A 26,379-nucleotide genomic window follows, 5' to 3' on the forward strand; every position below is an offset into this window, starting at 1 on the left:
AAAGGTAAAAATACCCAATTTCCTAAATTAAATTTACAAAATATTTGCAATATTGAGATTAGCAAGGCTAAATAAACTTTCCACCTTTTAGTTCAGTTTATTCTGTCCTCAAGCTCTTATAGCTTTGGAAGTTCTCAGGGAGAATTTCTATTCCCTTAAATATGTTTCCCTTTTGTTTTAGGGAGAAAAGACAATTTTTTCCCCCCTGAGGCTGGGGTTAAGTGACTTGCCCAGGGTCACACAGCCAGGAAGTGTTAAGTGTCTGAGACCAGATTTGACCTCGGGTCCTCCTGAATTCAGGGCTGGAGCTCTATCCACTGTGCCGCCTAGCTGCCCCCAGAGAAAGACAATTCTTAAAATTGAGATAAAACAGATTTTGAAATTGACTTATTTTTAGTCCATGAGATTCCCTAAATTCTAATTCAAGACAAACTGAATTGCCATTTGGTTATTTTCCAATTTATACAAACTAATTTTATTTTGTGAGCCAGGAAAAGGTTAAGGTGTCAGTTTTTATGGAAGGGTCCTCAGAAATCTTAATTCTTGATAACTCAAAAGCAGGCTGTTCCTTGCCAGAATTTTAAAAGTATCAATAAACTGCTTTTCTGTTTTCCTAAAGTTCCCAAACTCTGAAATCTTCTGTTAACATAATCAGTACACATAGATTACAATTTAGATATCCTTTAATGGGCTTTAATTAGAGCTCCTTTAAAGCTGCTTCTACTATCATATCTCAAATAACAAATTTCACTGAACTGAGTATATTTTCTTTGTCTGCCCCTCACCCCTTCATCCATGTATCCCTGCTACAGTCAGGGAAGGAAGGAAGAGGGAAGAAAGAAAAAGAGACTCTCCCTTGCACTATCCTCCTAGACCTGGGAAGCCTTAGCTTAGTTGAATTTGCTTAATTAGTTTATACACACACACACACACACACACACACACAAATTATTTATCTCAATATTGGCATTATATGTTGGTTACAGCTAAAAACCCATGTAAAGTTATAAAATATAGCAATTATATCCAATAAAACAATTAACACTCATATAGCATCTGTTTTATGCTAAGCACTTTTGATATGTTCTATGTAAAAAGGGACAGATGGATTTTTTTTTTGCCCTATTGGATGATCTTATTTATTGAAGGAACAATGGAAGAGGTTTTTTTTTTTTTTCCCAATAATTTCTTTTTTTTTTTTTTTTTAATTCATTTTTCCAAATTATCCCCTCCCTCCCTCCACTCCCTCCCCCCGATGACAGGCAATCCCATACATTTTACATGTGTTACAATATAACCCTAGATACAATATATGTATGTAAATACCTTTTTCTTGTTGCACATTAATTATTAGCTTCCGAAGGTATAAGTAGCCTGGGTAGATAGACAGTAGTGCTAACAATTTACATTCGCTTCCCAGTGTTCCTTCTCTGGGCGTAGCTGATTCTGTCCATCATTGATCAATTGGAATTGGATTAGATCTTCTCTATGTTGAAGATATCCACTTCCATCAGAATACATCCTCATACAGTATTGTTGTTGAAGTGTATAGTGATCTTCTGGTTCTGCTCATTTCATTCAGTATCAATTGATTTAAGTCTGTCCAAGCCTCTCTGTATTCCTCCTGCTGGTCATTTCTTACAGAGCAATAATATAATGGAAGAGTTTTTACTGAGGATGATTTTTTCATTTGGGATCAAGGCAGTGACAACTAATGGATCTCAAGTTCTTTATTCCTTTTGGGAGAACTCCAGATGACCTGGAAAGACTTTTATGGACTGGATTTCTGTCTAAGATAAAAAATCAATTTTTTTTTTACCCATGCTTTTTCCTTTTGTTTGTGGTTTGAGAAAGGCCATCCTAATACTAAGTTAGACACATGTTGAGTAGCGAGCAAGCAGTGATCTTTGGCAAACTGACATGTTTGTTGAATCTGAAAAACTTTGAGGATCATTGTCATTTTTGCTTGTATGTATGGGATTGTATAAGTCTAAACCTTGACTGTTTAGACTTTCCTTTATAGCATGGGGAAAGCAAATAAAAGGGCAATGCTTATGCTTCTTCAGAGGCTGCAAAGGATGATTCTGGATTAGGGACATGTAGAATGCATTTAAAATATACTCCTGTCTATTTGTTAGTGATAATCTGAAGCTGAAGAGAAGTGACTCCCTCATATCAAGGGCCTCCTGCCAGACTACCTGGCCTAGGTCTTTGGTCTTTTTATTCATTCTTTTCTATTCTCATAGAAAGTGAAGTCTTTAATCTGGACAGAGAGCTCAAGTCTTTGTAATATAGGAGGACACAAATCTAGGTCAGGTACTGTCACCAGACCAGCAGCAATATCTTGAGGAATCAGGATTTCAGAACTCCAGTTCAGCAGAAACCAGAGACACTGGCTTTGCAGTTGTGGGATAAATACTTGGTAGGAAGTGAACTTAATTCTTTCTTCCTTCCACAGGAGACAGGTGATGTGGAGAGGATTATTCCCATAAAGTATTGGATAATATGTTTATATGTTTGCTAATTTTGCTAATAAAAGATAAAATTAAATGACAAGTTAGAATACCACACTATTAAAAATGAAATTTTCTCCTAAGAAATTTCTTTATATTTGAAGTTTTATATAGAAGTCATATTTGAGTTTCCTACATATAAAACCATTTTTCCCCCTAAACACTGGGGGAGCTTGTGACCATGGCAGAGGACCTCAGCCTCTGAATATTGACTACTTCAAACCTTGATAATTTTAGGCTCCAACTGAGAGGCTTATGTAGTTGTAGCCCTCCAGCTCAGACTAATGTCAGTTAGATTCTTGTTTCTGCCATTCCATCCCATCTCATCCCCCACTCTGCTCTGGGGCTAGGTTGGCTGTCATTAGTTCCATAGCTTTGCAGTCAATAAAGGGAGCTAGCTACATCCTTTTATTTTTTGTCTCTCAGACTAAAAGCAGCTATTTTCTCCTAGGCCTTGTACTTTCTGAGCTCAGGATCTCTAAGGGTATCTATTAGTTACCATTACTTTTATAATTGTGATACTTTTCCTTTGACTTTCTATTTTTGGCTCTGGTCCCAGTGTAGTTTCACTAAACAAAAAAAGAGGAGGTGGGAGGGAATATCTTGGGCCTCTTTAAGAAATGAGATCTCCCTCTTTTGCTAGAGCTCAGGAAGTTAAATAACTTCTTTTCTTTTTTCCTCCTCTTCCTCCTCCTTCTCTTCTTTCTCCTTCTGCTCTTCCTCCTTCTCCTCCTCCTCCTCTTCCTCCTCCTCTTTCTTCTTTTTCAAAAAGGAATTTTAGTTAAGTGATTGTTATTTGAGTGAGTTGAAATGACACCAGGAAATGAAACTGGAGAAAGTAGCTGAATTAGATTAAATACATGTAGGATATTCTTCTGGAAATGACAAAATTCTAAAAGTATTGAAGAATCAAATTTTGTCAAGATACCAGAGATTATTTTTAAAGTCATGAATTGTATAATTGCTTTTAAAAATCTATAATTAAGACATCTATATTTCCTGACCAACATGATTAATTTATTATCTTTATAAAATCTTAATGAGAATTATCTTCATATGTGTAAAGGGTATCTTTGAAGAAAATATGAGAAAGTAACAGACTTTCATAAATGATTATATATACACACCAAATCTTTTGTCACATAATTAGCAGATAGGTAAAGAACATAAGGTTCCACTATTACTTGAATTATTTTATGAAAGCATGTGATTTGGTAGATTTACATAGCTATAACTCCAAAAAATTGTTTTATATGCATATATTAAAATTATAGAGTTCCTTGACAACCTTAATTATACTTTTTTTTCAGCCAATCTCTGATTATCACTATCAAAAGAGGCATAAAAGAGAGACTTGTACATACCCATAGGTATTCATCAGTGTCGTGTGTGACTATGTCTACCACAGGATCCAAATGGAAGGGAGATATCCTATTGATGATGAAGTACTCTAGATACTTCTCTTTTTGATTAATGTAGCACTGATTACATCAAATCCCAGACTATTAGGGGCCTTCTCAATAAATTCTACTAAAAAAAATAGAACTTATTTATGTAGGAAAAACCAAATGGATGAAAAATACCTATTATTTAGACATGAAATTGGATAAGCAGCCCATTTCGTCTATTAATACATAAAACTCAGATATTTACTATGAATGGACAGATTGAGTTGGGACAAGAATTATCTAAGAGAAAGAAAACAAACTAGATTGCATTTGGGGCATTCTATAGTTTTTTTTTTTTTACTGTAATGCCAAACTGTACTTTGTTACAATACTCTCTCCTCCCCCACCTTTTTTTTTTTTTTCAAATACTGCTATTCTTTTAGTGATATCAGTTTGCAAAGAAAAGAAAACAAATTTTTTTGTGGGTAATCTGAAAACCCATGGAAAAATACATAAATAAAAATAAGTTAAATAAGTTTTAAGCAGCACAGTACCAATAATTACTTTTTGTGCAAAAAATGGCTTAAAACTATTATCCAAAAAGTGAATGATGAGGATAGGAGGTTTGTAAGTATGTTTTGCCTATGCACATGCTAACTAATTGAGGGATAACAGATGAACACTCATTGCTACTTATGCATTGTGAAACATAAATTTAGTCTTTGAAAGATATAAATTTAGAATGTTGGATAGATCTTTGTGGAGAATGTAGAAGGATGTGAACTTTCTATTCAGGATAAAAAGACCTTGGGTAGATTGCAATCCATACTGTTCAGAAATCAAATTGAAGAGATCAAAGATTCATTGGCAAAAGTTAACCTTTGTTTCTATTTTCAAGTCAGAATAGTGTTTATTAGTTCCTATAGGAAAAAATATGCTGGAGCCAGCTCTAACAAGTTGCAAGAACAAATCATTAATTCTCATTGCTGATCAGTGTTTATTTCACAGTTGTTATCTTGAAAATCAGGAAATACTCCAAGTTAGAATTCTATTCTATTTGTTGATTATCTAGACTTAAGGAAATTATGGAGATGATGGAGATGGTGGTGAAAAATTGGAAATTGAGAGTATGTCCATTAATTAGAGAATGGCTGAACAAGCTATGGTATATGAATGTAATGGAATACTAAGAATGCAATGGAATCATAAATGATGAGCAGGCAGATTTCAGAAAAACCTAGAAAGACTTGTATGAACTGATGCAGAGCGAAATAGTGGAACCAAGAGAACATTGTACATGATAATAGCAACCTTGTATGATGATAAACTATGAATAACTCAGCTCTTCTCAGCAATACAATATTCTAAGACATTTATAAAAGACTCATGATGGAAACTGTTATACAATTTTATCTACTTTACTTTTTTCATGTTTTTTTTTTATCATTCTATTATATTACAACTGTGACTACTGTGAAAATATGTTTTACATGGTTGCACATATAAAATATATATGAAATTTCTTACTGTTTTATGAAGAAGGAAAGGAAAGAGAAAAAATTTGAAATTCAAAATCTTGTAAAAATGAATATTAAAATTATCTTTATGTATAATTGGGAAAAATTAAATGCTATTAAAATTTAAAATGAGGGAGAAATATTAATAATAGAGCTTAAACTTAATAACATATGGTACATATATTTTTCTTTTAGAAAATCAGCTGTTAAATATTTACCAGCACAATACTGTTTATAGGTTATTCAATAAACGTAAAATTCTAATGTTAGAACCAGTGGTGTGCTGGAACTAGTTCAAACTGTTTAATAATATACATTGAATTTAAAAATATATTATGCATAGTTTTTTACCCTTGGAAAGCCAGTTGTTAAACATTTACCAGTATATTGCTAGTTAGAACTAATTAAGTGAAAAGTATTTTTCTTTTTTCTTTTATTTTAAAACTTAAAATAGAAAATTATTTTTCATTTGCAGTTGGCATAGTTAACAAAGTCTATTTACTTTAGCTATTTTGCCTTATTGTGGTTTTCTTTTCCTTTGCCTGTTCCTAAATTTTAGGCATTTCTAGCAAAGGTTGTACAATATTTTAGTTAAGTGATCCTAACAACACACTAAATACTTATTTTTTAAAGTAAGTCTTTTAAAACAATATTGCTATTACTGTATACGATGTTCTCTTGATTCTGCTCATTTTGCTCATTTCATGCTAGTTTTATGTTTTTCTAAAATCATTGAGCTTATCATTTCTTATAGCACTGTAGTAAATACATATCACAACTTGTTCAGCCATTCCCCAGTTGATGAGCATCCTTGCAATGTCCAGTTCTTTGCCACTACAAAGAGAGCAGATATAATCATTTTAGGACATGTTGGTTCTTGATTCTTTTTCTCTTTCCCTAGTCATTTTTGGAAATAACTTATGTGACATTTAAACAGGCTTGAGAGGCATAGTTTCAGAGAAATTTAATCATTATTATAATAAGACCAACAAGTTATTAATAAAAAGATGATCATTTGGCCTTAGCTGTCTCTTAGCCCAAAGACAATCATGGTGGCAGACTCACAATTTTTATACCCTTCAGAACAATAGGAGGTCCATTAAACAGCAATCAAATCTAATTGGCTGACATAGTTTGGGAGATGGGCTATGTTACAATGAAGCCTGAGTATCTTTTGGATAGGGAGGGTATTTCTATACCAGACCACTTACAGCTTTAGGCTGTCAATTCAAAGAATATATATCCCAACCAAGACTGTGCAGAACATAATGGACTTCCCCAAGCTAGATTAAATTCTTTATAAGACTGGATGAAGTCTGACCAAGGTCTAGAAGAGTTAGTGAAGTCTCATTATCAGTAGTATCCTTCAAGAAAAACTGGTCTAAAATTCAGGACTTTGGAAGAAAGTAAAGAAACTCTAAATCTCACTAAGATATTGGTTATTGATAATCATTTCTCATATTCTATTTGATTCTTGAATTGTGTGGCTTCTTCAGTGAATCACTAAATGATGTGACAAACACATCATCAAAGATTTCTTAACTATGGGACATGGGAGGAAACAATATGAGAGGGAAAAGGGAAAGATGAAGAAGAGCACTTTGACAAAATCAAAGTAGGCAGTATCCCTTTAAATAAATAGGCCTTATGGACAAAAGGCACAAAACAATAAATAGCAAAATAAAATCCATAGATGTGTCTCCATCTGTTCTGGAAACATCTGATATAGTCCTATGGTTCAGATATGTTCTCAGAGTAGTTCTTCTTCAGCTCAGGTCATTTGTAGAAATTCTCTTCTCTGCTAAAAATTTCTTACAAAATTGATCTGAGAGGCAGCCAGGGGGTGCAGTGGATAGAGCACCAACCCTGAAGTCAGGAGCACCTGAGCTCAAATCTGGCCTCAGACACTTAATACTTCCTAGCCATATCACCTGGACAAGTCACTTAACCCTAATTGCCTCAGGAAAAAAAAATTGATCTGAAACGATTCCTATAGTGATTCAGCCTTTCCCTTGAGAACTGTATCTACAGTTTCTGTTTATAAAATCCCAAAGGGTTTCTGGCATCTATTATTGTCCCAGCAGCATTTTTTGATGATCATCTCAGAAATAATCCAAGGTTAGAATCAGAAATTTTAGGTTGAGGACTGTTAAAATCTTAATTTAGAGTCCCTTAGGAAAGGGCCTCTCTCTTGGGGTTAAGTGACTTGCTCAGGGTCACACAGCTAGAAAGTGTTAAGTATCTGAGAACAGATTTAAACTCAGATCTTCCTGACTCCAGAAGGAAGAGTTTGTTGTTGTTTGGAGAGTACATTAAGCTAACACACAATTGGTAACAGTGAAGTAGAAGAGGAGTGGGCAGCTTTCAATGGACAGCCCTGCATTTGCTCATCTGGGACAGAACACTCAAAATATTAAGACTGGTTTGATGAAAATGATGGGGAAATTCGGAAACTGCTAAATGAAAAACAAGGACTCCACAAGGATTGCCAGCAAAATAATTCATCCATCTCTAAGAAGGCAACATGTAATTCCATTAGAAGTAAAGTACAATAGCAAAACAACTGTTTGGACATGTATACATATATTGTATTTAATTTATACTTTAACATATTTAATATATATTGGTCAACCTGCCTTCTGGGGTAGGGGAAGGAGGGGAAAAATTAGAACAAAAGGTTTGGCAATTGTCAATGTTGTAAAATTACCCATGCATATATTTGGTAAATAAAAACTTAAAAAAAAAAAGAAAAAGAAAAGTACAAGTGAAGCTTAGAGAGATGTGGGATTCTTGGTTTACATAGATGAAATTCACTTTTATGCTGATAGTAAACATTCAAAGCACTTTTATGATTCTCTGAAGGCTATTTATGGACCAAAAATGTATGGTGCACCTCAACTACTTATTGCTAATGAAACCACATTGATTATCGACAAAGACATGATCCTGGAGAGTTGGGTTGAACCCTTCCATAGTGTTCTCAACAGATTGTCATCAATCAATGCTAAAGTATTGACTATCTCAAATTGAAGTTAATTCCTCCCTAGATGAAATTTCAACTGAAGAAGAAGTTTTGAATGTTGTTAGACTTCTTGCATGTGGCAAAGCACCTATTCCAGTTGAAATTTATAAAGTATGTGTATTAAGGGGGTCCATTGCTCATACAAAAGCTGACTGAAATTTTCTGGGTTATATGGCAAGAGAAGTTTATACCCCCAGGAGCTCAAAGACAGCTTTATCTCTTTAAAGGTAAAGTGTCCTGTGACAATTAGGATGAGGAGAGGAGATAGAAATGGGGATTGGAGTCCTCCCTCTTAGTCATTGCTGGTAAGATTCTGGCCAGAATTCTCTTTAATAGGCTGATCCTTCACCTGAAAGATGGTCATCTACCTCAGGGTTTCTTTTTTTAAAATAATAACTTTTTATTTTCAAAATATATGCAAAGATAGTCTTCAACATTTACCCTTGCAAAATCTTGTGTTCCAAATTTTTGTTCTTCTCTCCTCACTTCTCCCTTCCCCTAGAACCAAGTAAGTAAATGTAGGTTAGACATGTGTAGTTCTTCTAAACATGTTTCCACATTTATTATGCTGCTGAACAAGAAAAATCAGATCAAAAGAGGAAAAAATGAGAAAGAAGAAAACAAGCAAACAAATAACAATAACCACAACAAAAAAGGTGAAAATACTATGTTGTGATCCACATGATTTTTTTTTTTTTTTTAAGTTTTAGATCCTCAGAACCATATTGAGTTTCACCCTCTAAATAAGCAGGAAAGCTGACAGTCTGCTCTGAAGTCGATTGACTCTAAGGTATCACAGATCCTTCAGCACACCAAAGTTATTAGTTGGGAAGCTCTGCTTGCAGTGTCTCAGATAAACCACTTTAAAAAAAAGGTATATCTTTGGAGTACTTATTCCATATCATCTTTTTTTAAAAATTTATTTAGAATTTTTTTTCCACAGTATGTATGCATGAGTAATTTTTAAAATAATATTATCCCTTGTATTCATTTTTCCAAATTATCCTCCCCTCCCTTCACTCCCTCCCCCCCCGATGACAGGCAATCCCATACATTTTACATGGATCCACATGATTCTTAAAGAAAGAAGACAAGCAGCAGCAGTAAAGGGGAATTCTCTGGTATCCAAGTTGCCATTATTCTTTTTTTTAGGCTTTCAGAGGGTAGAAAGTGACTAAAAGGACAAGGCTTTTTTTTCTTCCATCTCCTTATCATTCAGTGGCACACTTCCTGGTGAATTACTAGGCTGAGTTGAGTTGGACATCATGTTTTGAGTATTCTTTGGTAAAAAACCTACCAACTTCAAAGACAAAATATAACTTTGAAATAGGAAGTGGTCCCTTTCTCTAAACTTCTCATAATTGTTTGGATAGGAACTTATTTCCAAAATTATTTTTACAATGTATAAAATGTCTTGATTGTGATAGAACACCTTGGAAAGGCTAATTGTAGCCATGGTATTTTGTGCAGGTTTGCTTTTAAATTTTTAGCTAAGATATTATTCCTATGTTTCATCTTAGCATGGAAATGACCCATGGTTTCTTAAAGGCTTTACTAAGGAAAGGATATATTATAACAGAGCCTACCAAGCTAGAAAGCCTTTAATTATCTATACCTGGTGCCAATGGCTATCATTTGAGGGTCATATTAGCCAAGTTCATTACTTTATGCAGTTTGTATTTACTTAACTTTGTTTTATTTCTTCCCAACAGAATGTAAGCTGTTTGAGGGCATGAGACTATTTATTTTCTCTTGGCCTTTGTATCACCACATCTCACACAGTTCTTGGTACTTAATACAGATAAAATAATAATATCTAGATATATGTAGTATCTTGTATAACATTTAAACAGCAAATTATTTTATAAATATCACCTAATTTTATCATTAAACACTGGGAAATAGGTACTATTATTATCTCCATTTTATAATTGAGGAAACAGAATTAAATGACTTGCCCAGGGTCACATAGCTAGTAAGAGTCTGAGTTCAGATTTGAAGTCACATCTTCCTGACTCTAGACCCAGTACTCTATCCCAGCTGGCTTACGTTATGTTGAATAAATGAGTTAACAACGGGTTGGCCACCAAATGATGTTTTTTTTCAACCAGAAACTATCTTCTTCAACATGAAACTATCTTCTGAAGTATAGAGGAGTTTTGATTTGAGTTGATTGAAAAAGTACTCATAGCAATGATATCACTGATTATTTGAAGTAATGAAGAAATTCAAGTAGAATAAAATAATGTATTTTCCTTGGCTTTCCTTTTCAAAGAGCAAAAAAGAATTTGAGAAAGGCCAATATTTTGAATTGCTCTAATTGTTAGCTTTCTCTAGAAGTTTCAAGGTATAATATGTTTTAATAAGAAGAGAATGTGTGTTGGCTTTAAATTTGGTGTTATATTTCAAGGTATACATTACAGATCACTTTTCTATTTTTTTCTATCAACAATACATCTCTAAAGTATAGAATATCTTGTACAATAGATAATTACATGATTGAAATCTATAATCACAAAGATTGTGAATAAGAGCCTGACATATTATGATTATATCATCCACACACACCTGCTCAACCTGTTCTTGTGTTTGCTTCCAATCCCTTTCAAAACACTATAAACACTATAAAAATTTTTGTCAGTAGATATCCTGACTTTCTTATGTTAGAATAGAGGCTTTTTGTTTGTTTCTCTTTTTAAATCTTTTCTCTTCCCTCTTCCCTAAGAATACATACATGAATACTTAAAAAAAGTATCAGATATTCTAGTGAAGGAGCTGTGGGGTGGAAGAAGTAAATGGAAATTTTAAGTATAGACTATAAGTAACCAAGAGATCTGGGGATCAAATATAGAAATGTCTAAACATTTTGAAAGTCTTAAGTAAGTGTGCAATATGATCCTGCACTGGCCCATCTTGACACTCTGCATAAGGAAACAACAGCTCATCTACATAATCTCCTGTCCAAACTTTTCTGTCTCTCCCAGAGCCCTGAAATGCTACTTGGAATGTCTCAGGGAGAAAAGTAGGTAGCAATGTCTAAATGGGACCTACTGGAGGAGTCTTCTGCTCTGGATAAGGTAGTAATTTAATGCAAGTACAAACAATGAAACACTCTATAATTAATCCAAGTATAAACAATGAAATACTCTATAAGATTCATTCTTTTCTAGGTAATTAGAGTTTAGGTAATTAGGTGGTTATTTATGGAGTTGGAAGGGGCTTTATTTTACAGTTCACAGTAAAGCCTCATTTTAGTGTTAAAGAAACTGAATCCCAAAGAAAAGTTATTTTTTCAAAGTCTTACAAGTAGTGACAGAGACAGAATTTGAACACAGGTCCTCTCACTCCAAAGCCAGGTCTCTAGTCCACCTATCTTGCCTATTAATTTTTTTTTGGTTTGTTTTTTAGGACTATGGCTGAGAATAATCCCTAGGACTTCATTTCCCATGATACTTGTGGCTCAGAGATCATTTTGTTGCTATTTGGCTTTTAAAATTTTCTTTTTTTATTATGAATTTAACAATCACCATAAACACGAATATTTAAGCATACAAAGAAAAAAACCTGTCTACACTATGTTAAATTTAGTGCAATAGTAACAGAATTGCTGCTGATATTCTTTTTTGAAATTTTTTGTTTCCTTTTACACTCCTTTATCTATATATGTGTCTTCTAATGTTTTATCAAAATTCTTGCCTTTTTTTTTTCTATATCCCTCTCACTATCTACTAGCTCATCCTCACTCTTCCAATAGAAACCTTTCATTAATAACATGTATGATTGAACAAAACAACTCTACACTTTGGTCACATTTGATAAATATTTCATTCTGCTCCTAGAGTATATCATTCTTGTCTCTGTTAAGAAATAGATGGCAGGCTTGATCATCAGTCTCCTGAGATCATAATTGGTCACTGCATTGATCAAAGTCCTGATGTCTTTCAAAGACGTTTGTTTTTTACATTATTGTGGTCACCTTATTAAAATTTCTCCTAATTCTGATTATTTTACTTTATATCAGTTCATCCAGCTTTCCCTAAATTCCTCAGAATTTTTCATATTCATTATTTCTCATGGTACAAGAAACAGTTGCAAAGGCAATTGGTAGCACCACAGATAGAGCACTAGGTCTAGAGTCAAGAAGACCTGAATCAAAATCTGGTCTTAGTTAGCAATTAGCTGTGACCTCAATTTTCCTGTGATCCCTTGTAAAAAGGATATAATAATTGCACCTACCTCTCAGGGATTGTTAATGAAATAATATTTGTTAAAAATACTTATGTAATAGGTATTATATAAGTGCTTATTCCCATCCTCCTTCCCCTTCCCCTTTCTAGTTTGTTCAGGCATTCCCCAATTGATGGGTACCTAGTTTTTAATTTTTTTGCTAAAATATGCAACTACAATTGTTTTTGTATTTCCTTCTATTCCTGATGTCTTTGGGATATATGCATAAATAATAATATATCTGAGACAAAGGATGTGAACAATTTAGTGATTTTCTGGGTATAATTCCAATCTTGATAGTTTGAGTTCAGAACCTTATTTATCTTAGAGAGAGTTTAATCGGATACTCTCTTTCTCTATTCCTGAAAACAATTTATATAATGTCAAATTAAGTCCAAAAGCATTTATTAAACATCAATATGTTCCGGATACTGCGTTAAGTGTTAAGGATATAAAGAAAGGCAAAAATTATACCTCTCCTCATGGTACTCACCGTCTCCCTGCAGACAATTATGTACAAACAAGATTCTCTCTGTGTCTCCGTCTCTGTGTTTGTCTGTCTGTCTCTGTCTTTCTGTCTCTCTCTCCTTTTCTCTTTCTCTCTCTCTCTCTCTCTCTCTCTCTCTCTCTCTCTCTCTCTCTCTCTCTCTCTCTCTCTCTCTCTCTCTGTCTCTCTCTCTCTGTCTCTGTCTCTATGTCTCTGTCTCTGTCTCTCTGTCTCTGTCCCTGTGTCTCTGTTTCTGTCTCTCACTGTCTCTTTCTTTCTCTTTCATTGAAGATAATCTTAGAGGGAAGTCAGTAGTACTAGAGAAGACCCATACACGATGGGATGTAGCCAGGGAACCTAGGAGGCAGAAATAAGGCACAGCTAATGAAAATGCAAGGAATGGGGAAATGGAGTATCTTGTGTGAGGAACAGCTAGGAGACTAGAGTTACTGGATCATGGGAAGAGGAATAAGATGCAACAGGATCAGTCCAACAGGAAGTCCAGTACAGCTGGCTTTAGACTTTCTGGAAAGTTCAGAGATACATGGACAATAGACTTGTTCCTCCCGGGCATTTCTTGGTATAGTGACCTTTTGAGAGTTGGATTTTTCCCTTGTTGTGGCTCTTAGAGGTTGACTAAAATCTTATTATTTATTAGAGATTGTGACTTATGCCAGGACCTGGTGAACCTCCAATCACAAAGCCCACAGGATTCTAGCTTTCTTCATGTCAATAATATTAATGATGATAGCTTATATTTAAATAGAGATTTAAATAGTCCTGGACTAAATGAAGAAACTTACTGGAATTTCCTTTTGGTTTTGATAATCATGCTTTTTGAAAAAATCTTTATTGAGAAATTGTTTAGTATAACCCAGTTTACCAGAAATCCTAAGGATTTAATTCAATTTTAGGAATAATGGTTATTCATGCAAAAGAACATATGCTGTTTTTCTTCCTTTTGTGACATTTTCTTTTGGAAAATTGTAAACTTCATGCTTTGAAGTACAACATTTATTGGTCTTAGTATATTTAGAAATAACAATATGTATATTTCCCTAAATTTTCTGGGCAGGAAGTATGATTCAGTAGAATGAGAAGACTTCTCCAAAGTTTACGTGAATCCTTCCCCTTTGTCTCCTGAGATAATCTCAGATACAAAGCTTATACTTTGTAATTGATACTTTTGATGTATGAAGAATAAGATAGTAGAATAAAGTTTTTTCCTTTTATTTGTTCAATAAATTCTTATGTTTGTGCCTAAGATGAGGACACTTTAAAACTGCATTTTCTGATTACCTAGCTACTTCTGGCAAATAGGTAAATGATATACCCAAGTAACAGTGGAATAATTTTAAAATTTAATTTGCATACCATAATAGATCTATGAATAAAGTACTTTGTCTTCACACACATGTTCATTTCTCTAAATAAATATGTATGGATTATTTATTCTAGCCAATTCCAAAATAAAAACGCAAATTAATCCATAGAGACATATAATTTTGATTAATATAGCTATGCTATTGTTTATGCATTTAAATACTTCATTTTGAGTGTTTCTTTGAGGGAAAAGCATAATGTAAATATAAGTGAAAATTCACTCAACTAAAATATCACCATCTTGATTTTCATAATTTCTGAAAAAAAACTATTCATTTTTGTTAGGTTCTTACTAAGTGCTAATGAGATAATGAGATATTAGATTCTTACTAGTTTTACCCCTTTGAACTTCTGGGGAGGAGCTTGTATGCTTAGGAGGAGCAAGTTCATTGGTTGAAGTATTATTCCACGCCCATTCTCTGGGAGGATAAAAGAAGCATCATTGAGCAAGGGAGAAGTCTCTACTCTAGGTCAGAGTTGGCTGCTCTCTACAGGAAGAAGAATCTGGCTGAGAGATTGAGTTGAGACAGCAGATCTCCTCCCAGAGAGCGATTGGCAGTTTCTGGAGACAACAGAACTTTACATATTGGCGTCCACAATGTGGGGTGTAAAGGAGTAAAACAAAACCTACAAAAACCATGGTGATAAAAAGTTGCTTCTAAATTGTTTAAAGATTTAGGAACTATTAAGTAGCAAAGATAAAACAATTTTCATTTTTAATTTTAAGTGAAAATCATGACATTTTGACTGACCATTGTAAATCTTGACCCATCAATCAAACAGTCAGCATACTTGGACTTTGACAACTTCTTTATTTCTTTGCTGTCTAGGGTGGTGGTACAGAAGGAATAAGAGATGGTTCCTGCTCTCAAGGACCTTATAGTTTCTTTGGAATGACAATGGCTTATATGAAACAATAGCAAATAATATCAACATATGATTAAGTACTAAGTTATGCAGTATAAATTTGGTTGTAGCATTTTTCTGGAAGCTATAGAGAGGAAATCAATTAAAGTTAGAGTAATTGGGGAGCACATGGCAAAAATGGAACTTAAACTGGGTCTTGGAAGAATAATGAAAAATCTGTTTGGATAGAAAGGTTAAGAGAAATTTGGAAGTAAAGACGAAGTACTTTAAACTCAATGTACTAGGAAATAGGAAGCCATCAAAAGTTTTTGAGCAGGAAAATAATACAATAAAAATTAAAAAAATTTTAAAGATGAATCTGGCAGTGGAATAAATAATAGACTGAAGTTAGCTATGAGTCTGTTTCAGTGAAAGAGTTCTAAAGTGGTGAAGGTCTCAGATTAATAATAATGATGAAGATGACTCATATTTGTTTAACATTTAAGGTTTACTAGAGTGGCATGAGTGGAAAAGAAATAGAAGTGACAGATATGAAATATATTTTGAAAGAAAATGGCAGAATTTAGGAGCTGGTTATGGGAGAGGAAGTAGAAAAATGAGTCTAAAAATAAAATTAGTTTTGATCTTGGCAAACAGAGTAGTTTGGTATATACTACTTGAACATTTTAAGGAACCAAAGATTTACCATGTGTGGTAATAATTCATACTTATATAAATGGGAGATTTATATCCCAGCCAATAGGTTATTGTAATAAAATTGGCCAATGCATCTTGGTGTATTTTTTGAGTTAACACAAATTTATTGGTGTTCTAAGAATAAGCCATAATACTTCTACTTTATAAAATGCCTTTAGCCTGTAGAATTTGAGATTGAGTGATAATACTTTCTTATGTCTATTTAACTATTTATTTATTTATTTATTCATTCATTTATTTATTTTTGCTGAGGCAATTAGGGTTAAGTGACTTGCCCAGGATCACACAGTTAGGAAGCGTTGAGTGTCTAAGAACAGATTTAAACTCAGGTCCTCCTGACTTCAGGGCTGATGCTCTATCCATTGCATCACCTAGCGGCGCCCTTCTTACATTTATATAAAGCTTTGTAATTTTTCCAGAATGCTTTCACATATATTATCTTACTTGAACTTTATGATAATCCTTTTTAGATTGTGATTTATTTATATTGTGATTATCATCCATCTTTTATCTATCAAAATTTTATCTGTCAAAAAATTACATTTGATGACATACTCAAGATCATTTAAGCATTGTAGTAATGGCAGGAAGGGGACCAGAACTCAGGTCATTTGATTCAGTGCTTTTCTCATTGTTTTATACTGTGTACGTGTTGAGAAAGTAGCACAATAATAATCATATTTATATAGTGCTTTTTTATAAACAAAGAAATCCATTTATCCAAGTAAACCAAATCAGGGAAAATATACATAGGACAATATATATCAAATAATACAAAATTAAGGAACTCTCCAGTTAGGACTAAGATAATTCAGCTGAACCAAGAGAGATTGTCTCAGATCTTATCCAAAGACAACTTCCTTGAAGCATATTAAGCTGGGGATAGGTACGTGATGGAAATTGCCAACTCCTCTTATGTTGGCTTTTCCCCAGAATCTTATAGCAATCTGCAATGGAATTGGTATCATTAATCTTCTTTTTAAGCTGGAAGAGAGAAGTGCCTGAAGTGACTATAGGACTCAGAGACTTCAGAAACTGAAAAAACATGAGCTTTCTTCTCTTACAACAGCTTCACCTGGTCTCTCATGTAGGTAGGGGGTGCTGATCTCTCCTAGTGAGGAGAGAGTCCTCACTTGTAGAGACATGGATTATTACATTTTACTCTTGGGCTGAAACTCCTTGAAATCTCTTTCAAAGATCAGCTAGAGCTAGTCCAAAACTAGTAACTATGCAATATAAATATAAGCATTATTGTTTTAAAGCAAGAAAGATGATTTTTCTGATGTTCTTGGTAACTAACCTTCAGTATTGTTGAAACTAAAGTAAAACAAATGTACATTAACACATCTACATGCAGTAGGACATCACACTATAGCTTCACAAAGTGCTTTGCATACATTCTTTGAAAGCAATACTATGAGCTAGATGTTATCTCCATTTTGTAGATAAGGAAACTGAAACTCAGAGATATTATTTTACTCAGGATCACACAGCAAATAAATAAATTAAAGTTGATTAATTGACTTGCTCAGGGTCACATAGCTAGTAAATGTTTGAGGCAAGATTAAACTCAGAAAGACCAGTCTTCCTGATTCTAAACCCAGTGTTCTATCTACTACCACTTAGTTGCCCCCTTGTGATCAGTTACAGAGTTCATATTAATCTTTTGACTCCTTACTTTTCTTTATCCCATATAATTATTTATTTTCCAAGCTTTGTAATTTTTACATCTATATTTTTTGCATCTGTCTCCTACTTTCTACTGAGTAGCTTACTTCCTCAGGTAGGGAGTCACCTTCCTTTTCCTCCTGCCTGACACTCCTCCTGCTTAATAAATGCTTTATGTATACTTCTAGTGCTGATGATTGTGAGCTGAGATTCTTTGAGATGCTACTTTCCTCTTGATATTCAGATGCTATTTCCTTTGTACTTGAGACTGAATTAAACCTATTCAGATGGACTTAATGGATTTAATCAAGAGATGATTAACCATTACTCCAGATAGCCTAATACATAACCAAATAATTTTATAAAGGCTTCAAATTGGTACCATTTACAGAAATTAACAAGTTTGTTTCAGGGGTGGATTTTAGGGAAAAGATAATTTTTTTTTAGATAGGTCAAATTAAAGAATTTGAATTTGGACAACCAATTTGAAATGTCCAAAAGGCAATGGTTGATGCAGGAATAATACAGGATGAAAAGGAGAAGAAAAAAGGGAATAGAGGGAAGAGAGGAAAGAAAGAAGGAAGGAAGAAGGAAGGAAGATAAGAAAGGAAGAAAAGGAAAGAATGAAATCTTCTGTAGAGAAAAGAGCAGAGTTTAGACTCAGCTCTCTCTTTGTGACCTGGTAATTTAGAAAGTACATGTGAACATGTACAGAACTGAATTGGCAAATTCCACCCTGTCCTGCTCTTCCTCTTCATTTTTCATATTGGATAACACTATAATTTCCTTACTCCAGTGACTGGGGTAGCATAGAAAAACCATGACCTCGAAAAAGAAGAGTGAAACAACAGTACTTCAAGAGAACAATACCTACCAGAGCATTTAAGCTCTTTTCTCCATTCTGCCTTATCATTCACTGCTTCCTCTTCTGCATAGTATTTTAATAGTTAACTCAGTCAACAAGTATTTATTTATTAAGCACTTACTATGCATCTAACACTGTGTTACATACTGGGGTGGCAAAACAAGACAACCCCCACTCCCAAACAAAAATAAACCAAATCCAGTCTCTGCCTTCCAGGAACTTACAGTCTATTTGAAGGAGACAATATAATGACAACCATGTACAAACCATATATATATATATATATATATATGTGTGTGTGTGTATATATATATATATATATATATATATATATATATATATATATATATATATGTAAAGGATAAGTACATATATTCGCACACACACATATGTATGTACACACGTACACACACATATAGGATAACTACAGAGGTCTTTTGTAAAAGGTCAGATTTTATCTGGGACTGGAAGGAAGTCAGGGAAGCCAATTGACAGATAGGGATGGAGTGAATTCCAAGTATTTGGAGTGACCAGCAAAAATGACAAGTGGGAAATAGAGTGTCTAGTGGGAGAAATAGTGAGAAGTCCAGTGTCATTGTGTCACAGAGTATTTGAGGGGAGGGAGGGAAGGAAATGTGTGCATAAGAAATAAGAAGTCTGGAAAGATAGGTCTGACTAGGTTGTGAAAGCTTGGAAGACCCATTAGAGGATTTTCTACTTGTTCCTCATAAGGACAGACTGGAAATTATTGATTAGGATATGAAATGGCCAGACCTGGACTTTGGGATTTACCAGTTTGTAATTGCTTTTATTAGGCAGCTATCTGGTGCAGTGGATAGAGCACCAGGTCTGGAATAAGGAAGACCTTATTTCAAAAATGACTTCAGATACCTCCTAGCTGTGTTGTCCCGGTCACTTAATCTCATTTGCCTCAGTTTCCTCATCTGTAAAATGAGTTGGAGAAGGAAATGGTAAGCCATCAGGCATCTTTGCCAAGAAACCTCCAACTGGGGTCAAAATAATTGGACATGACTGAAATGACTAAACAACAATGAACAGTTTCCTTCATTACACCTTCCTGTTGCTGACCTGGTAAGTTCAGGTTACTGATATAATAGTTTGGTTACTGATTTTCAGATTTTTCCTCATAAGCTAGTTGTGACAAAACAGTTCATTTTAGAAGAAGTCTCCTTCATTTAAAAAATGTCCAGATGTTGCAGTATTGATGTTGCATTGTCCCAGAAATAAGTGTACTTTGATAGTTCTAATCTAAGTTTATAGAAAAAAGAATGAATTATACTTTATTCATCAGCATCCAGGAAACATTGTGTTTACTATGTGTAATTAATTTTATTGGTTATTGGATTACAAAGATGGCCTGCTCTCAAAGAATTTTCAATTTTTATTTATAATGTGTTTATATATGAGCTGGGAAGATAACTCTATCTGGGTGGCAAGCAGCAACATAAATAATATTATTTTTTAATTGATGATCCTAAACTAGGGATTTCTGATTATGCCACTTTTAGCAGATGTTCTTCAGAGTTCTCTGTGAAGTCAACATTAAACTATAGCATTGATTTAAACTAATAATTGAAATATTTTGGAATTTTTATTTTCAGTTCTAAATTTTCCCTCTTTCAACCTTTGTCCTCATTCATTAAAATACAAGAAATACAATATCCTTTATACATGTTGTCAACCATTAATATTGTGATAACTGAGGTAGTCTAGTAACTAAACTTCAAAACCGTCTGAAATCTGTTGGGGAAAAAAACCCAAAACAGCAGCAGCTTTTCCCAGCTGGAGAGTCTGACAATAGCAGCTAGAAATGCCTTATACAACATTGGTGATACAAGTGAGAAGCATTTATAAAGGCATCTTCTTTTCTTTTTGCCCCAGAGAAAGCAATTGCTGTTCAAGTTTCACTGCCAACTTGGACAACACAATAAAGCTTTTTCAACTGGGACATAGACTTTAATTTAGAGGTATTCTCTAGTCCAAGAAAGCCTGATAATGCATGTGAAAATGTAGATTTATATAAAACAGAATTATAAAGATAATTTTTTTCCTCTCAAAAAGGGTTCTTGATAGGATTATCCCTTTGAGAAAGCTCCCAGGTTATATCTAAAATATGATTTTATTTTAAAATTATGACTTAATTGACTGCCTTCAAATGTTTAAAGGTAATCATCCTATTGAAGGATTTGATTTATTCTGCTTGGCCGCATAGGATAGGCTAGGAAGCAGTGGATAAAAGTTACCAAGAGGCAAATTTAGATTTGGTATCAGAAAAGAAATTCCCTAACAAATAGAGTGATCCCAAAATGGAAAGTAGTACTTCAAAGGTTAATGGATTTCTCTTTCACTGGTGTTCTTTCTAACAAGGCTTAGTGCCTTTGCTGGGTATGCTGGGAACTTCCATATTCAGATATTGTCTTTTCCTTCTAGCTCTGAGGTTAAATGTCATGTAGTGAAAAGAATATTGGATTTTGACTAGCCTAGTCTTTTCTTGTGGTTGTGGAAGCAGAAAGTTATCAGGTGGAAAAATTTGTCTGAGAGACGTTTATGAAAGCATTATCTTAGTCCTACTACTAGTCAAAATTCTCCCCCTCCTTATACCCACCGTCCTAAAAAAAGAGAAACCATAAATTAGTGGGCAGTTATTCATATTGGAAAAAGACTCCACTTTCTAAAAGAATTCTCTTGTGGTCTGAATGAAACCTGATAGTTAATAAAATCTTCCCTGTTAATCTTTAATTCTAGAACACTTAAAGCTTCATATTTAGGCAATTAGGAATCACATTAGCAGAATATGCCTCAGTTTCCAGTGTAGGATTAAATAAAATAACTTTCATTGTAACTACCTGGAAGGCCTAATGTAAGGAATTGTTTGCTACAAATCGTTGAAAAAAGCTAGGGGAAATCAAGAAGGAAACTAAGTGTTAGAAATTATTTGACAGTTAGAGGACAGCTAGAAAATGAGAAAACCTCTCTAAGTGTTTTATTTATGTAGAACTTGTCAGAAATATATGAATTCCATAGCATTACTATTGAAAAGGGCTGCCACAAACATTTTTGCATATACGGGACCCTTTCCCTTCTTTAATGAGATGATCACTTTTTAAAGGAATCTAAATAGTCAGTGCTTTTACTTCTCAAAAAAATGTGTTTGGAAAAGATTTGAAGGATTTATTGAATTAACAAGCTCAATATGAATCATTTGTGCTAAATTACACCTCACCTTAAAATTAATGCTTTAGGGTTTCATGGGGGAAAGGATAAAGTCCAGAAACAAAGTAATATTAGCTGTCTACTTTGTCCTGTGGCCATATTGATGGTATTATGTTTTGTTCTGCTGAGAGACTTGATCATGAGCACTCCAGACAAAACAATCTATCTCTATACAGACCAGCCAAGTTGAACAATGGGAGGGTTTAAAGGGAATGAGTCTAATGCTTTTCTGGATAATTAGTAACCAACTTATTAATTATGGTAACAAATAATTATAAATAGATGGTCAGTAGTCTCTCTTGATAACCTTAAGATGCTTTTGGAAAAATATATTTACTAAGGGGGTAAAATAGTGACATTTGGTACAAAACAATATCCTTCCTGCCCTCCACCCTCAAATATGTTTTATATACCCTCTCACTAATACATATAAGGTCCAGGAGGAAGTGTGCTCAAAGGTAAAGAGTACATCTGGTAATAAAAATACACAGCTTTTAGTTGGTAGAAATCCCTTTCTCCCATTTTTGAGGTGCTCGAGAACGTTCCTTTAAACATTATGAATTATTGTCCATCTGTCCTTGCCTTCTGATATAAGTAGGGCATTTATGGGAAATCCAAAATCTTTGGACCATTTGAAGTTCATAACATCCTTGTCTTGTCTAATAATTACAATGGCGATAAAAATGGTAATAGCAACTAAAATTTATATATCACTTTAAAGTTTGCAGAGTACCTTAAAATATTATCTCATTTGATTCTTACAACTCTGTGAGGCTGTTAATGGGATTAATCATCTTTTCCTCATTTTATACATAAGAAAGCTGAGACAGAATGCCCAGGGTAATATAACTAGGTTTTGAACTCAAATCTTCCTGATTCCAAGTCTTGCAGTCTTTCCACTCTACTTTGTCACCAACAAAGGGCAGGGGGGGTGGAAGAAGTGGAGATGGCAGGAGAAGAATACATGGCCCTGCCCAAAACCAAGGCCTTTCCTCCTTCTTCAAGTGATTCTTCCTTAGTAATGTCCTGGAAAGTCACACTTGCTCTAGTTTTTAGAATTCAATTCCTCCTCAACTCTCTTGACAAATTTAGATATTATCTCTGAGTAGTGTGGCAAAGCAACCTTGAACTATGTCCATATGATTCTTGTGCATTACAGTTTAAAATTATGTGAGAGGTTTATTGAGATTTGTTCTCATCTAATTAAACTATAAAGGTAAAAATGGAGGGAATTTGTTTCTTTGTTGAAAATTCTTTTAATGATGTGGCCAAATAAACTTCCTTTCATTAGCTGTTGAACAGCCTACAAATGCTTCATTCTATTCCAACACTGAACCTGTTATTTTTTTTTTTTAAGTTAGTTTTAGTCCTTCTGTAGATGGGTCATCTTGCTTTAAAACAGGTCTGTTTTAGCAGCTTGTAGTCCTTTGTTCCCCACTCTTCCACAGTCACTGCAGAAGCACAAGGCAGAGGGTCATTTTATATTTATCTTTGCATTAGGGGTTATCACAATCAAAGAATTCAGCTTCTCCATACTTAGCTGGGTTAGTCCTTCAACAAAGTCTGTTTCTGGGACCATACTTTAAAAGTCTCTTTAGAGTGGTAGGATATATTAGAGTTATTTCTTTCATTGGTATAGCTTGTGGGAATGCAGGGTCACCTTCATGCCATGATGAGACATCAGAGTAAGACTTTGTAGAGGACCTGACATTCATATTGGATTTTAATATTGGAAAGCATTTTAGACACACTGTCTATTTTGAACCTCATAAGTATTCTGTGAGGTAGTTATTTTTTATTTTATACCTTAGGAAATCCAACTTCAGGGTGATTGAGAGTTTGGACTAGAAGATGCATTATAAGGCCTTTTCTAGCCTAAATCTATGATTTGTTCAAACCCACCTGTGGTCACACAATCACTTTACATATATAATTTTTTTAAGGTTCACAATAAGCTATAGGGTTTCCTGACTTCATGTATAGGGCTCTTTGCAATGTACAAAGTTTTTCTTACTTAAAATGCTGTTACTGGTGGGTCTGATTCAGACCAAAGTCAGGTTCAGTGTTGGAATAAAATGAAGCATTTGTAGGCTATTCAACAGCTAATGAAAGGAAATTTATTTGACCACATCATTAAAAGAATTTTTAGCAAAGATACTCTAGAACTTAGGTTGTCTAAGTGTTAGTCCTTCCCTTGTTTCCACATGGAAATGCAGGGAAGGGTATGGTACCTTTGGGGGTCTTAGGACATTTGACAAATCTGAAAGGTCAGGACTCCATGTAGCTAGGCTTTTCTTATGGTGACCTTTAGCAGAGAAGTAGCTATATTAATATAGAAAAGGCTACCAAGGAGCTATGACAAAGGCACCTTGAGGTAGTTCCTTGAGATAGGACAGGTCTGTTACCTTTCAGGAAAATCTAAGCTATGTTGTATGGGGGAAGAAGGAACTCTGATAGAACCCTGTTAGTTGCTAATGGCCTGAAAGAAGTAATATAGCTTCCATACTCTATAAAGCTTCCATACATTGTAGAGAAAATAAAGTCACTTAGATCTGGGTTTCACAAATCATAATCTAGATTTTGAGCTATTAAGTGTTTTTTCCTGTGCCTGTGTTCATGGAACCAAGCTTCCATAAGTAAAGATCAAAAGATACCAAATGGTGCTGATAATATTGAGATGTGATGTAGATGTGTTAACTTTAAGGTTTTATGGACAACTTTAAGTGATTTGGATGTTGATAAACTAACCCCAAGTTGCCAACCCTAAGGTGGCACAGATTCTGTTCATTCCCCCAAAACCTTAAAAATGAGACCTCAAATTACTGAACTCCCACCCCATCCCCTGCATTCCATCACGGGGGATGTTGTGTGTTCCCAGCTCTAATCCTTTCCCTCTTCTCATCTTCTTCCTCACACTCCTCCCTGTCCCAATGCCATCTGCTTCTGTAGTTATTTCATCACTCGGCTCTGTCCATTCTATTGCTCCCTCACCTCTTGTGATTATTAAAGTGCCATTATGGCCCTCTTTCCCCATTCCATTATGGTTTTTTTTTTTTTTTTGGCTAGTACCCAAAGAACCTGGAGTGCTTTTTCTCATTTCATGATTTCATTAATTATCAATTCAATTGGTACAGTAAACAAGGTACTCTCAAGGGAAACAGTGTTTGTCCTGTCAAACTATTTGGAACTTTAGCCAAAAGGAGTTGGGAAGAGTTAGAAATCCCATTCTTTGCCTCCTGTATCCAGAGATATTTTGCCCAACTGCTTTATTTGAGAGCATTGGGGCTTATTCCCCAACCCCCCAAAAGAAGGGCAAATTGCTTTCTTTTATTTTTTTTGTTTCTTATGCTTTTTATTATTTACTCAAGCATGATATTACTAGATATTCATCCACATTATAATGAAACAATTACAAAACTCAAGTACACTTAAAAAAGATCTCCTTTCCATACAGTTACTTGGTTGTAAATGTTTATATGATACTACAGGTAAACAAAAAGCACTTATGTATATAAAATTAAATAAATGAATTATATTTCATAAATGAATTCTATAAGAATCAAGCTCTTTTTTTACCCTCATTTTTTTCCACTAACAGTGTCATTGGGCATTTCTCATATCACCTTTATAAACCAGGTCAAAATGTAAAAATGAGAATTCCTAATTCAAAAATTTAGTTTTTATAATACATCATTTCTATGTGTTGCAAGTATTTTTTTAAAAAGTTTTTTTGTTTTATTTTATTTTTTATTAATTTTATAATTATAACATTTTTTTGACAGTACATATGCATAGGTAATTTTTTACATTATCCTTTATACTCCCTTTTGTTCTGAATTTTTCTCCTCCTTCCCTCCCCCCCCTCCTCTAGATGGCAGGCATTCCCATACATATTAAATATCTTATAGTATATCCTAGGTACAATGTATATGTGCAGAACCGAATTTTGTTGTTGTTGTTGCAAAGGAAGAATTGGATTCGAAAGGTAAAAATAATCTGGGGAGAAAAATAAAAAATGCTCACAGTTTACACTCATTCCCAGTGTTCCTTTTCTGGGTGTAGCTGATTCTGTCCATCATTGATCAATTGGAATTGAATTAGCTCTTCTCTTTGTTGAAGAAATCCACTTCCATCAGAATACATCCTCATACAGTATCATTGTTGAAGTGTATAATGATCTCCTACTTCTGCTCGTTTCACTCAGCATCAGTTCATGTAAGTCTCTCCAAGCCTCTCTGTATTCATCCTGCTGGTCATTTCTTACAGAAAAATAATATTCCATAACATTCATATACCATAATTTACCCAACTATTCTCTAATTGATGGGCATCCGTTCATTTTCCAGTTTCTGGCCACTACAAAGAGGGCTGCCACAAACATTTTGGCACATACAGGTCCCTTTCCCTTCTTTAGTATTTCCTTGGGATATAAGCCCAGTAGTAGCACTGCTGGGTCAAAGGGTATGAACATTTTGATAACTTTTTGGGCATAGTTCCAAATTGCTCTCCAGA

Source organism: Sminthopsis crassicaudata, chromosome 1, assembly GCF_048593235.1.
Source record: "Sminthopsis crassicaudata isolate SCR6 chromosome 1, ASM4859323v1, whole genome shotgun sequence".
NCBI classification, from domain to species: domain Eukaryota; kingdom Metazoa; phylum Chordata; class Mammalia; order Dasyuromorphia; family Dasyuridae; genus Sminthopsis; species Sminthopsis crassicaudata.